A 14,076-nucleotide genomic window follows, 5' to 3' on the forward strand; every position below is an offset into this window, starting at 1 on the left:
AAGAAATGAAAGTGACACCAATGAGAGTGCAAAAGAAAAAAAAGAAAAGGAAAAAAAAATAAAAGTATTGGGGATGGCAATAGAATATGTACAAAAATTAATTACAAGATGATAGGTATAAAAAAATGAATTATATATTTTTTAAATATTTATTAAACAAAAAACATATATATATATATATATATATATATATATATATATACTAATGGGCTCTTTTATTTAAAACGGTCTAAATTGGGGCAATTCAATTTAATTAGGGCCAATCAATTTCAAGCCTTCTTGTTGGGCTCTTTTGGTGTTATTGGGCCTTTTATTGTTTGATCTTTTTAAGTTTGGGCCTAAATATGCTTGGATTTTCCTATCAATCACAAGGAGCCTATAAAATATACTTTAAAAAAAAAAAAAAAAAATTCTAGCCTAAAATTGGAAACGGAATATTATAAACATGGGTAACTTACAAAAACTTTCCTTCTAGTTTAGGAAAGTGATACTTTGACCCTTAACTTAATGGAAATGACACTTCCACCCCTTAAGTTTTGAAGGAAATTAATGAATTAATCATTTTTTTCTTTTTTGAGAATTAATGAATTAATCATTCTGTTAATACTACTATACTAGTAATAGAATATTTTAAATTTTGAAAAATTGGTGAATTGTTCATGTAGTAGTACTGTAAGAATTTCAGAGGGAAAGAGAGAATTACTAGAGGTAGATGACCTGTAGATCTACTAGGAGCTATAGGAATTGTGTGTGTCTGTGTTTTTTGTTTTTTTTTTTTTAAAGTTTGATGACAAGAAAAATAATATATAATCTTAAAATCTTTCACTAACCATGGTTAGGTTTGGTTAAATGGATTTTTTTCAAAAATTAGAATATTATGTTACTGTTATTATAAATTGATCAACTTATTGACTTCTTCAAAATCTCAAGTAACTGAAGACCGGAGTGTTATTTTCCTTAAATTTGAGAGAGTAACAACTTCTCCAAATCTTAAAATAGGTTTTTGTAATTTACACCCAAAAGAATATTATATATATATATATATATATATATATGTCAAATTCCCAAAGGCCCAAAATTCACAAATCCAGTCCAAATTCACAATGGAGGAAAACTTTTCAAGAAATTGAAAATATTGTGCATAAAATGACTTATTTTATTCGAATAATTATTTGTAGCAGGTGTACATAGACTAACTGGGGACAACCAGAATGCGAAATAGTATAGCAACAAACCAAAGATCGAAGGACTTGTACTATTCCCTCACATCCAAAGAGTAATTCATTTTAGAAGTAAACTATATATGACATCGAAAGGTAGTGTCACTTTTAGAAGTGCATGCATATGTGTTTGGCAAACTTAGTGGTTACTTTGATTAGGCCCTTAGTGATTGCTGGCAATGTGGCTTTCTGCAGAGTCGGCAGACATGGAACTCGGATCCTTTGGTGTGCCAGAAACGTCGAGAGGGATTTTGAGTGCTTGGCAGGGACGGACGCAGGTGGGGCTCAAGGGGGCCCGGGTCCCCCGGGGTTTAACTTCTTTTTTTTTTTTTTAATAGTTATTATATGATTAACTTTTATAGTTGGCGGCTTTCAAAACCTTAGATCCACCTTCTCTTCAATAAGTTTAACTAGTCTCATCCAAATAGCCACTATCCAACTCAAAAACTTAACAAAAACATTAAAAACATTCACAATAATGATTGTATTTTAGCAAAAAAAACTATTTTACTACCAAAGAACCAAAAAACCATGTGTTATTAGAAAAGTTAAACCTAAGTTTTTTTGCAACTACAGTAAACTGGTATAAATACCAGTTGACTATAACAAGTTGTTAAAAATAAAATACAATATTTTATTAAGATTATATTTCTTCCTTCAATTAAAAAACTCAAATTCTCTCCCTTCTTTTATTATTTTAATGAGTTGTTTATATTATTTTAGATGAAGTGATAAAAAAAATTAAAAAAAAAAAAACATTTGATATTGGATGTATTGTAAAGTGAGGTGGTAAAATAAATAGAGTAGTTTTTTGAGGTACTAAAAGCTACAATTTTTAGCATCACCACTGTGAATACTCTAACTTCAGCAAAAAAAACAAAATCCTAACTAGTCTAGTATTAAAAAAAAAACATTATTTTGTTTTTGTTTTTGTCTTGTTAGTAAATGATTGCATCTTAATGTATATAGAAATAACAATTTTGAATATTTATAATTTTTAAATAATATATGAATGTTTTTTTTTTTTTCCTTTATACTCCAGCCTCCGCTAGCTTAAAATCTTGGGTCCATGATGCTTGGCAACTGTGGCATTGAGTTTTAGGGCTTGACCAAAGTTGGGATTGTTGGCTTTGTCAATGCTGGAGTTGCATCCAAAATGTGGCGAGCTGCTAGCCGGCCTCATTTCCATGCTTGAGAGTGGCAATGCTAAAACCAAAGACAAAATGAAGATATGCTTATAGAAAGCCATGGCTAGCTTATACCTTTTTTTTTTTCCCTTAATTAAAAGATTGAGCGACTTCTATATAGCATGTGTTTTTGATTAGCAGCACATACCAACTGGGTTTTTATGAGAGAATGTGTTTGAACTTTGAAGACTCTTAAAGATATTTTTAGCAAAATTGTAAAGTTAATGAGTTGTCACCACGGAATGGTTTAGAAAGGATTGGTTACATAGTTTACCTTCTTCTCTTGGATTGGTTGCAACTTCAATTATAAGCCAAGTTAGACGAATGGCTTCAACTCATCACGCAGGGGCGGAGCTGCACTTAGCAATGAGGGGGCCATGGCCCAAAACTTTATAGTGTATGTATATTTTGCAATTGTTTAAAATATTAGACCTTAAAATCAATATTTGGCTCCTCCAAAAAATAAGAGCTGGCCCCTGCAAAAAAGAATTGAACAACTAATTGTTGGGTTCCAAAAAATAGTTGTTAAGAACAACAAACTATCCACTTTGTAGTTTCTCAAAAAAAAAAAAAAAAAAAAAAAAAAAAAAAAAAAAAACTATCCACCTTATAACATAAATAGTTGTTACTTTCAAATTTTTAGTTTTTTCCTCTCTTTTTTTTTTAAATTTTTTTTTTTGAGAGAAGTTTTGTTTGTTGAGTTCAAATAGTAAGTTTTTAACAAAATAAATTTCTCTTAGAGTTATTTTATTTGAGACTAAGTCTTTTTGTTGTTTTTGTTAAGTTTCAAATTGTTTGTCAATACTTAATTAGTTAGTCATAAAGCATCAAATGAAAAAAAAAAAAAAACCAACCTACACTGAGGATATGTAATGTTAGGGAATGACAATACTTAAAAAGTAATTTTCTCTTGGACACACACACTCATATAATTTTTATATTTAATTTTCAATTTGGGACTAAGTCTTTTATTGTTATTGTTGTTGTTAAGTTTCCAATCGTTTTTCAATACTTGATCTAGACTAAACATGTTGACTGAAAAAAGAGTAGAGGATAATTTAATGTTAGGGGGTAAAAATGTAGGTATGTAAATGTATGTATGAATATGTAATTCGGCCCCCCAAAATCAAAATCCTAGCTACGCCCTTGTCATCATGTAGGGCACATTATATATTAGCCCATCGGATATATATATATATATATATATTTTAGAAAACTATCGTTGGGTCCATTTCATAGTTCAATTTTATAACTGAACACAAACTTAACTTGATCCTTTGAAGCATTTAAAGTGTCTGCCAACTTTTCTTTGTTTTTTTCTTATTTTTATTTATTTATTTAATGTTGTTAGAAGGAAATGATTGACGTGTCCATATCGTGTCGGTGTGAGTGCATTGAAGCTAAGCCTTACCCTTGGTAGAAATCCCTTAAACTTCTTTCATATAATAAATATTTCTACATATTTGTCTGTTATGGGAGATTATCCGAGCTTTAGGTTTGGCTGGGGTGATTTTGGGAGAGATGGAAAAGGGAAAAAGAAAAGTGGAAATTAAATAATATTTTCTTGTGTTTGGTTGTGGGATAAAATATGGGAGAAAACTAGTGAGGCCTTAGTGTTTTCTCTCCAAGCCCACCAATATGCAATCCACCAAAATCAGGAGAAAATTAGAGAGAAAAGGAGAAACAAAAAGTTCCACCCTTTTGTTCCTCCTTTTGGAAACATTTGTCTTATTCTTCTTTTTTTGGTTGAGTTATTATCTTCTTTTTCTATTAATTCTCATTTGTTTGTTTTTGTTTACTCATTTGTTTTGGCTTTTTTTGCACTAAATTTTTTTAATTGAGCTCTGTCAACAAGCTTTCACAAATTCGTATTAACAACTTCATCTTCTTCATTGCACTCTTTTATTTTTCTCGTTGGGCCGGTGCTTTTGCTTAGCCATAGTGTGACTCCCTCTACCTCAGATACAACCAATATTTAATGGGATTTTTCCCACTCTTTCTTGGGCTCTTCATGAATTACTAAAGCCCAGCTTAAGAATTTGTCTTGAATAGGGTCTAATTTCATAGGGATCCTAGCTCGATGGGATTCTTTTATGGGAAGTATTTGGCAACTTAAAATTTCTATTAGTTCCCCCTTATTTATGAGAAACTAAATTCTAAAACCACAATCAATTTTACATTTATTTTCACAACTATTTGATGTGGCTAACTATGAGTAATAGAAAAATGTGGTGAGTCCATGTGAAAATAATAAACAACCAATTACAGTCTGTCACATTAAATAGTTGTGAAAATTGGTGTATAATTGGTTGTGGTTCTAGAACAATTCAAATTATTAGGTCAACTAGAAGTAGAGGTGGCAAACGGGCAAGTCGAGTTGGGTAAGGTTCGGGTTGAAAACTAGTTCGAGTAAAAAAAAAAAAAAAGAGTCATTTTAAGTGGGTTAAAAACAGGTCGAGTCAATCAGGTTGCAGGTTGGATCGGGTTGACCCATTTATTTAAATATATATATATATATATATATGTATGTATGTATGTATGTATTTGCAACTTGGTAAGTCATGTAGCAAATTACCTAGTGTGAAATACATAACTTGGTTTGAATTCACCACCCATATCAAGAGAGAGCTCAGGTTAACAAATTAAAACTTGATCATTAATTATTAAATTATACAAATCCTAACATTTCTAATCAAAATAAATAGCACAAACACAAAGGAGACTAGTCTACCCTTTGAAAATCTAAAATTAAAATAAATAAACAAGTTTCACTACTACACAATATCAACAGTCCAAAATATAAAACAAAATGATAAATACCCAATTGGACAGCTAATTTGACAAAGAATAAAAACATATAAAAAAATTGAAAACTAATCTAATATCTTGAAAAATAATCTAATAGTTGTGTTTAATTTTAGATACACTGTAATTGGCACTCTATTGGAATATACATCAAAATTTGATTATTTACTTATTTAAACATGGTCATATTATGTTATTGATAAGCAATATACACTCCATAAAATATCATCTTTTATTTTAAAAAGCCTTATGTTTTGTCTATCAACTATTTAAAAACATGCCTAAAAGTTGTCTCTCTACTTAGCTGTGTCTCCCATGGCTGTCCTCTCAACCTTCATTCGAGAAGAAGGACGTGTGCAATTGTCGGTATATTATACCAGCCGAGTGCTTAAAGGAGCAGAGGAAAGATATCCTCCAATGGAAAAGTTGGCCTTCGCCTTAATTACAACCGCCTACAAGGTCAGACCATATTTCCAAGCACATATAATAGCCATCCAGACAAACAAACCACTACGAAAGACGATGAATCATCCAAAAGTAGCCAGACACTTGGTCCTATGGGCGATAGAGTTAAGTGAATTTGACATACAATATCGGCTGAGGACAACGATCAAAGGTTAAGCCCTTGTAGATTTCATTGTGGAATTCACGACAAAGATTGATGGAGACTCAAGAGCACTCCCTTGGAAAGTTCACACGGACGGGTCTTTGAACCGTCGGGCTAGTGGAATTGGTGTTGTCATGGAATCCCCTGAGGGGGATCTAATAGAGTGCGATCCTCCTTTAATTCCTGACGACCAACAATGAGGTTGAATACGAAACTTTACTGGCGGGCCTAGACTTGGCCAAAGCAATAAGTGCCTCTTCAATAGCTGTCTATTGCGATTCCCAAGTCGTTGTAGGACAAGTAAACAAAGACTACGAGGCCAAAGGGGAGCAGATGAAGAAGTACCATCACCTAATCAAGGAACAAGTGGGTGAAAACTTTGAAGCAAGATTCATGCAAGTCCTAAGGGAAGAGAATGAACACACTGATCGTCTGGCCAAGGCAGCGCCAGTTGAACACATGGCTGTCGACAACAAGGTATTGTCCTTCACCCAGTACTCCCCCACCATTGATGAAATTAGTGTACAGGAAATCATAGCGAAAGGCGACTAGATGACTCCAATCATCTCCTACCTAAAGGACGGTTCACTCCCCAAAGATCGCAGCGCATCCCAAAGATTGAAAGTGCAGGCATCACGTTTCGTCCTAATAGGTAATGTCCTATACAAAAGAGGTTTCTCCCATCCGTACCTACAATGTGTGGTCCCCGACAAAGCAGATTATGTTATGAGAGAAATCCATGAAAGGGTATGTGGAAACCTCTCGGGGGCACGGTCGTTAGTTCACAAGCTCATACGGGCAGAATACTATTGGCCCACCATGCAAAAGGACACCGAATCGTACGTGAAGACTTGCAATAAGTTCCTTGTAGTAGGAATTGATTGCTTCACCAAGTGGGTAGAGGCAGAGCCTCTAGCCACTATCACTGAGAAGAACATACGAGGCTTCGTATGGAAAAATGTTGTATGCTGTTCGAGATCCCTAGGGTCCTAGTCTCCGACAACGGTAAGCAGTTTGACAATGAGGCCTTTAGAGACTTCTGCCAACAATTAGGAATCAAGAATCATTATTCTTCACTTGCCCACCCACAAGCCAATGGGCAAGTTAAAGTTACAAACAGATCTTTACTTAAAATCATCAAGACTCAACTTGAAGGGGCAAAGGGGGTATGGCCAGATGAGCTACCAAATGTCTTTTGGGTGTACAAGATGACAGAGAGAACACCTACGAGAGAAACCCCCTCTTGCTTAGCATTCGAAAGCAAAGCCTTCATCCTAGCAGAAGTTGGACTAACAAGCTTTAGAGTAGCACACCACAATGAAGGGAAGAATGACAAAGCAATACACTTACAGTTGGACCTTTTAGATGTCAGAATAACAGCTGGACAACAAATGGCACGTTACCAGGATCTCATGGCTAAGCACTACAACACCAAAGTCGGACACAGGCACTTTGAAGTGGGAGACCTTGTGCTCAAGAAAGTGACGACAGCCACTAGAGACCCTACAAAAGGCAAGTTGGGCCCCAACTAGGAAGGACCATACAGAATCATTAGGTGTTACAGGAGGAGCACCTACCACCTGGCGATGCTCGAAGGACAAAGGCTACACCACCCTTGGTGTAACACCTCATAATTTTATTACTTATTTCTTTCTTACACGTAAATTAAAAAGAAGGCCCACAATTAAATGGATTTAATTGGTTTGAGCCTAAGATATTTAAATCTGATAATTATTATGGTATAAGAGGTCCAAGTGAGATGGCATAAGTGTATATATATATATATATATACGGGTCTTGATAAGCTTTTTTTTTTAATAAAAAAAAATTAAAAAAAAAAAAAAAACCTACATTTTACCTCTTAAGCTACACGTGTATATACATATGAGGTTTCCTTTTGTTTCAGCCGCAACACACTATTGAAGTTTTCTTTTCTTCACTGTGGCTATGAGTAAAGACTGTAGGTATGGTTTTCTCCTACTCTAAATTTAGGAAGTTTGAATATTCAATGGCTAGCAATTGTCCCACACTCACAGGAAAGACATAGATTTGCACATGAAGTTATTTTAGTACCTAGTCCATGAACCTAATCTATCACTATATTAATGGGAAAAGGACTCCTATGATTGTTATCGTACTTAGACTAGGCAAGTACATATAGGCTTGTGTCATGGAATGGAGCTAAGAGGTGTTGGTCTCATGAATCTCCAACTATCCTTATATTAATGGAAAAGATGACCTATAATTGTTATTATATTAGATTAAGAATGATGCATATAGCCTTTTTGTTTTCCCCCTGTCCTTCTTAAAACAAAAAATTTTCAACAAAGAAAAATATCTAGATACGTTGGTCTCATGAATCTCCACCTATCCTTATATTAATGCAAAAAGATGACCTATAATTGTTATTATACTAGATTAGGAATGATGCATATAGCCTTTTTCTTTTCCCCCCTATCCTTCTTAAAACAAAAAATTTTCAACAAAGAAAAATATCTAGATATTTCTTATACCCTTTCCAATGACATCAAAATAATGCCTTCATTGTTTTTCTATATTAGCAAAGAAAACGTCCACCAACTAGGAATGAAATTGGGCAGTAGAGAGGGAAAAGAAATTTGAGCAAAACTAGGCCCTACATATAATTTGAATTATAAGGCAACCTTTAGTAATTGCAATCAGAGTGGAGTAGAGAATCTAACATCTCCGTAGGCTTTAATATTGATAGATAAAACTATTTAAGTGTGAAAACAGATTTTTAAGTGAGAAATTCGTGTATTGATGGACCTATTTTTGATGTTGCTAAGTTCTAATTCTATTGATTTATTGTGACTCAAAGGTGGTTGATTTCATTTTTGTAAATAAGAGATAAGTGGTGTTTACTAATTTTGGGGGTTTTCCCAAAACTGTTTTGATTATGAAACTATCCTTATATCAAAGAAATATGTTGATATTATATAAATATATTGATATCCTATAAATGTTTGATGTGTACATTGTATGGAAACGTTGACTATGTGTGATATGATAAATTTATGGGACAACCTAAACTTATTTAAATTTGTATGTGTGGAGAAATCTTTGTATTTTGAGTATTGTGACTAGATTATTTGTTGTAGGCATCTTGAATTTATTTTGAATCCTATCGCATGTCGTGATTAAAAGCTCAATGTTGTATTAGTCTTTAGTAAGAGATAATCATACTGTAGCTAGTCTTTAGCAAAGGACAATCCTAGAAAAGGGGACAATGCACATTTCATAGCTCCTTAGCAAGGGAGTATACCATTGAAGATCCGAAAAGGGAGCTCTTTAGCAAGGGAGTACACATTCAAGTTCCAAAGGAGCCACCCTTAAGAAAAAGGATGAAATGGGGGTTCCAATCCTAAAAAGGGACAGTACAACCCTGTCAACGGGGCGTAAACGTTGACCACGAGAAAAGTTTGGGAAATTTTTTATATGATGGTATTGCTATATTACAATGGCTCAGAATATAATTATATATTTTTTATATGAAATATTTGATGTTAAAAATATAGATGGTTTGAAAGTTATAAATTTGTTGTATGGATTATTCATTTAAAAGGTTCATTCCCACATTCCAATGTTAGGGAATTCCACTTATTAAGTTATCTCACCCCCCATTTTATTCCCCCATATAGATACATTAGAGGGATCATTGGAGTAGAGATTCTTAGAAGATAACAATTAACAAATTGTCAAACCTTGTACCTTACCGATCCATCCAACGACCAATTGGTGAAGGATAAAGGGGCTCAAATCTTTTATAGTATTCAATCGCAGACCAAGCCCATTGGTTTTGGAGCGAATTGTGAAATCCCTCATAATCCCTCCCTTACAATGCGACTCTAATGACTCGAACCTATGATCGGGCTCTGATACCACTTGTCAGACTATGTGCCTTTCCGATCCATCTAACGACCAATTGGAGAAGGATGAGAGGGCTCAAATCTTTTATAGCATTCGATCGTAGACCAAGCCCATTGATATTAGAGCGAATTGAGAAATCCCTCACACAAATTATATTGTGGAACTGAGAATTTTATTATTATTTTTATGGTATTAAATGTTGTACTGGAGAATTATTTTGAGAATATTTTTATCTTTGGTGAGATTAGAGCTCTGACAATTGTTATAAGATTTTAGGTTACTGGTTGCATTTATTTAACATTTTTATAGATTATTTAGATTGAATAAACTTTTATTATTTATGATTTTGGGGCGTTACACCTAAAACACCAAGCACCTAAGGAGATACTACCAGTAGTCCAAGAACTACAAACTATGTTTTTTTCTTTTCAGTTGATTCGTTAGTTTTTCTTTCAAGTTTTATTGAACTCCGTAGCGCTTGTCAAGCAACTTATCTACATTATTTATGTATTTTAATGAAAAAATCTATTCAGGGATCATTTTTTTAGTTTCCTATGTGTAGTGATGGGTATGTTGATTAAATTATTGTAAGCCCTACCTACAGGGTGGACGGATCCTCAAGGACACCGATAGGAGCCTTGACTGAAAAAAAAAAAAAAAAAAAAAAAAAAAAAAAAAAAAAAATTCTAAATCCTACCTACAGGGTGGATGGATCGTCAAGGACACTAACATGTGCCTTGACTAAAGAAAAAAATTCTAAGTTCTACCTATAGGATGGACGAATCGTCAAGGACATCAATGGATGCCTTGACCAAAATATTCCAAGTCCTACCTACGAGGTGGACAGACCCTTAAGGACACCGACGTGTGCCTTAACTAAAGAAAAAATTCCAAGTCCTACCTACAGGGTGGACGGATCGTTAAGGACATCGATGGGTGCCTTGTCCAAAATCACAAGTCCTACCTATCGGGTGGATGGACCCTCAAGGACACCGATGGGTGCCTTGACTAAAGAAAAAATTTAAAGTCTTACCTACAAGGTGGATGGATTATCAAGGACACCGACGGGTGCTGTCATGCCCCAAACCCGATACCCGGATTTGTGACCATGACCGGCATGCTAATATCAAGTTTAAACTTGATATTAACAAGGACCAACTTAACTTTTACAAAAATTTTCCAAAAGCTTTCCTCTTTCTTTTCATTTTTGTTTCTTTACTTAAAAGATATAACCTTTCACTTGACATTCAGAGCATCTACATTGTACTCCAAAGAATAACATAATTCACCAATTGTTCAAATTCGGAATTTCACATAATACATCTCTTAATACTTTAAGGTATACACTTTCATTAGATCCTAAAATAAACAATGCTACAAATCTAAACATCATATTGCTAATTTAGGATCTATACATATAAAACTAAACCAGCTCCTTCCAAAACTCGACTAAGGCTCCCTCTGCTCCAAAATAAAACCTGCTAACTGAAAGAGTGGAAGGGGTGAGCTACACAGCTCAGTAAAGGTAAGATATATGAGAATTCAATAAGGATGCATGTAAATCAGATTATTTCATTCTATGAATATTCAAATAGGAGAATATCTTTTCATGCATAGTATTTAATACTATTCATAATAATAATTTATATGTTCTTCATAGAAAACAATTGTTCTCCTTTTCTTATTAGGTTAACATTACCAAACCTTTCGGATTAAACTTCTTTCATTTCCTACAAAGTCGCCATATATATATATATATATATATATATATATATATATTCTCATTACAAAATAATTATTTTAACTTAAATCAGATAATCGGCAACTTTGTATTAAACTAGAAACAGCTTGACTAATAAGAAAACTTTTCTTTATAAACTTCTTCTCATAGAATACTATAACTTTCATGATCATAAAACTTAACGTTTTATAAAAACAGATATCTGATAACTTTTAAACATAAACTTGCACTTTCATCAGAAACTTTATCTTTATAGCACAACAGAACTTCAGAAACTTTTATCTTTAATGAACAACTTTTCTTTTCATTAGAAACTTCTTCTTACCATGAGAGCTTTTACTTTTCACAATGCATTTTAACAAAATAATTCTCTCATGATTAATAATATAACATAGCTGTTCATAATTAACTTATTGGTTAGCCCATATCTGATAAATCTGTACTTATTTGGAAGGCTTCTAGCACCACAGTGCTAGGCATCCAGCATTCCCCACAATGTCAGGTATTCCCGGGATTACATCATAATACATATCTTCCAACCATGGGGGTAGGTTGGCTTCCCCCACAAGTTGGCCGTAACCAACAAGGGGCGGGTATAGCAGAGTCAGTCCCACTTAATGGCCAATCATATAACGTTTTCCAAGGAAAGCTAGTAATTAACCCCTACTAGCAGAGTTCAGATCACCAGAGGACATAACCCAAAAACATTTCATACTTTACATCATACTGAAATTTCTTATCTTGCATAACATTTCATAATAATAGCATTTCCATTCTTTTCTTTAAACTTCATGTTCTTGGAAATTAGTAATGGCATCAATATGCTCAAATCATATACATAGAGTTTCGAAAATGCACGAACACATCTTTGTCAGAATAATGATTACATGCCATATCTCTAATCAAAAATATTTTAATGCATAATATACTTTAAAATAACCTCATGACTTACCAAATGGCCATATAACTTATCCCTTACCTGAAAGCAGAGGAACCGAGAGCCTAAAGTCGAAGGAGCTTAAATCTGGGGAACTGGTAACACCTAAACCAAATATCAAAGCTTATTAATATCCATAATTCTTTATCATAAACTTCACATTCATCTCAAAGCCTATCTCTTAGAATCAAGGAAGTCCTAATCCCACCTCAAAGATGTTCCCACAAACACAGAATGCATTCATCAAACAACAGGTACAAAATCCTAGAGAAACCAACATTCTTATATTAATTCCATATCTCTAGAAGAGCCAACTTTATTTCAAAAGGTGCTTTGAGGTTAGGGTAATAATGCGTGCATAAATATAAAATCCTTTAAGCATGGTCATGTAACTATATACATTCATGTGGTAACATACAACACGTCAGACAAAACAGCTTCATAAATACAACTGTCTCGTGGTTTAGAACCCCTCCTTTGAGTACTAAACCTCAAAACAAGTTACACAAAAATTAATCTATGATCAAGACATACCAAAAGATAAGCATATCAAATTATAGCTCAAAACATTCACCCTAACTTTAGAATTAAATCCTCAAAGTTAGGCATGTCCTTTACTATTCACTGTTCTATTCCAGCAGCATAGGCTCCATTTGAAAAATACAAACGGGCTGCTCAAACACATCCAATTGTCATGAAATTTTACAGAACTACTCCCCTGTATGTCCAGTATGTACCATAAAACTTTCAGAGTCAAAGAATAAACCCATTATTTACTAAAAATCACACAAGGCAGCATACTCAAATCTGTCCTGACAGAATTTCTTGTAACTTACAAATTAAACCATTATTTTTATATTCATCCAATGCTGTGAGACCACTTCTATAACAACCATATGTGTCTTAGAATTCATAAAAACTACTCCTAGCATCCTAATTCACAGAATATGATTTAATACATATTTTTCTTGTTATAAACATCAAATCTGTCACAGAGACAGCTTCAGTACATATTCTTACAAAATTATCAACAAATAACAATAGACCTTAATTTCATTTGGGTATTTTTATACCTATAATATACATATTAAAATACCCTAATAAGCATTCAATAGACCACAATATCATCAATATTTCAAGTAACTAAAACAGAATCACCAATTCAACTTCCAAAAACAGAGTAGAGAACAAAGAGGGAAAGTAAGCAAACAATTATACTATCCAAATACACAAAATTAGATGAGGTTTAATTACTTACCCACAAACTTTGAAGATGAAACCTTAAGGCTAATTGTTTAATTTCTTCTTTAAAGAAACTAGAATTTTTGGTGAGAAAGGAAGAGAGAGATGTTGCCGTGTAAGAAGGGAAGAGGAAAGAAGAACAAAGAAAGGGGAAAAAGGAGTAGAGAAAGAGGAAAGTGAGCTGCTGGACTTCAGATGCAGCAAAATAAAGATAAGCCAAATTGACTTTAGGGGTGGGGTACGTGGGATGCTAGGGAAGAAAATATCCCACCCCTTTTCAACTTCCTTTTTTTTTTCTTTGCATTCACACTTATATATATATATATATATATATACTTTGCATTCACACTTATCTACAAGAATAATATTATTTTACACACACACACACACACATATATATATATATCCTCACCTTTATACACTTAATTAAACACCAACAATTATATATC

The 14,076-nt window shown here is 33.5% G+C and overlaps 1 long non-coding RNA gene across 1 annotated transcript; it reads right to left on the reverse strand.

Moving 5' to 3' along the window:
- Nucleotides 1–10,947: 10,947 nt before the first annotated feature.
- On the reverse strand, nucleotides 10,948–13,916 carry LOC126699019 (uncharacterized). The gene is made up of 3 exons (XR_007646670.1): nucleotides 13,644–13,916; nucleotides 12,428–12,490; nucleotides 10,948–11,192 (listed from the first exon to the last, which is right to left on the reverse strand). It is a non-coding gene; the product is annotated as an uncharacterized LOC126699019 (long non-coding RNA).
- Nucleotides 13,917–14,076: the final 160 nt, after the last annotated feature.

This window comes from Quercus robur, chromosome 9 (assembly GCF_932294415.1).
Source record: "Quercus robur chromosome 9, dhQueRobu3.1, whole genome shotgun sequence".
NCBI classification, from domain to species: Eukaryota; Viridiplantae; Streptophyta; class Magnoliopsida; order Fagales; family Fagaceae; genus Quercus; species Quercus robur.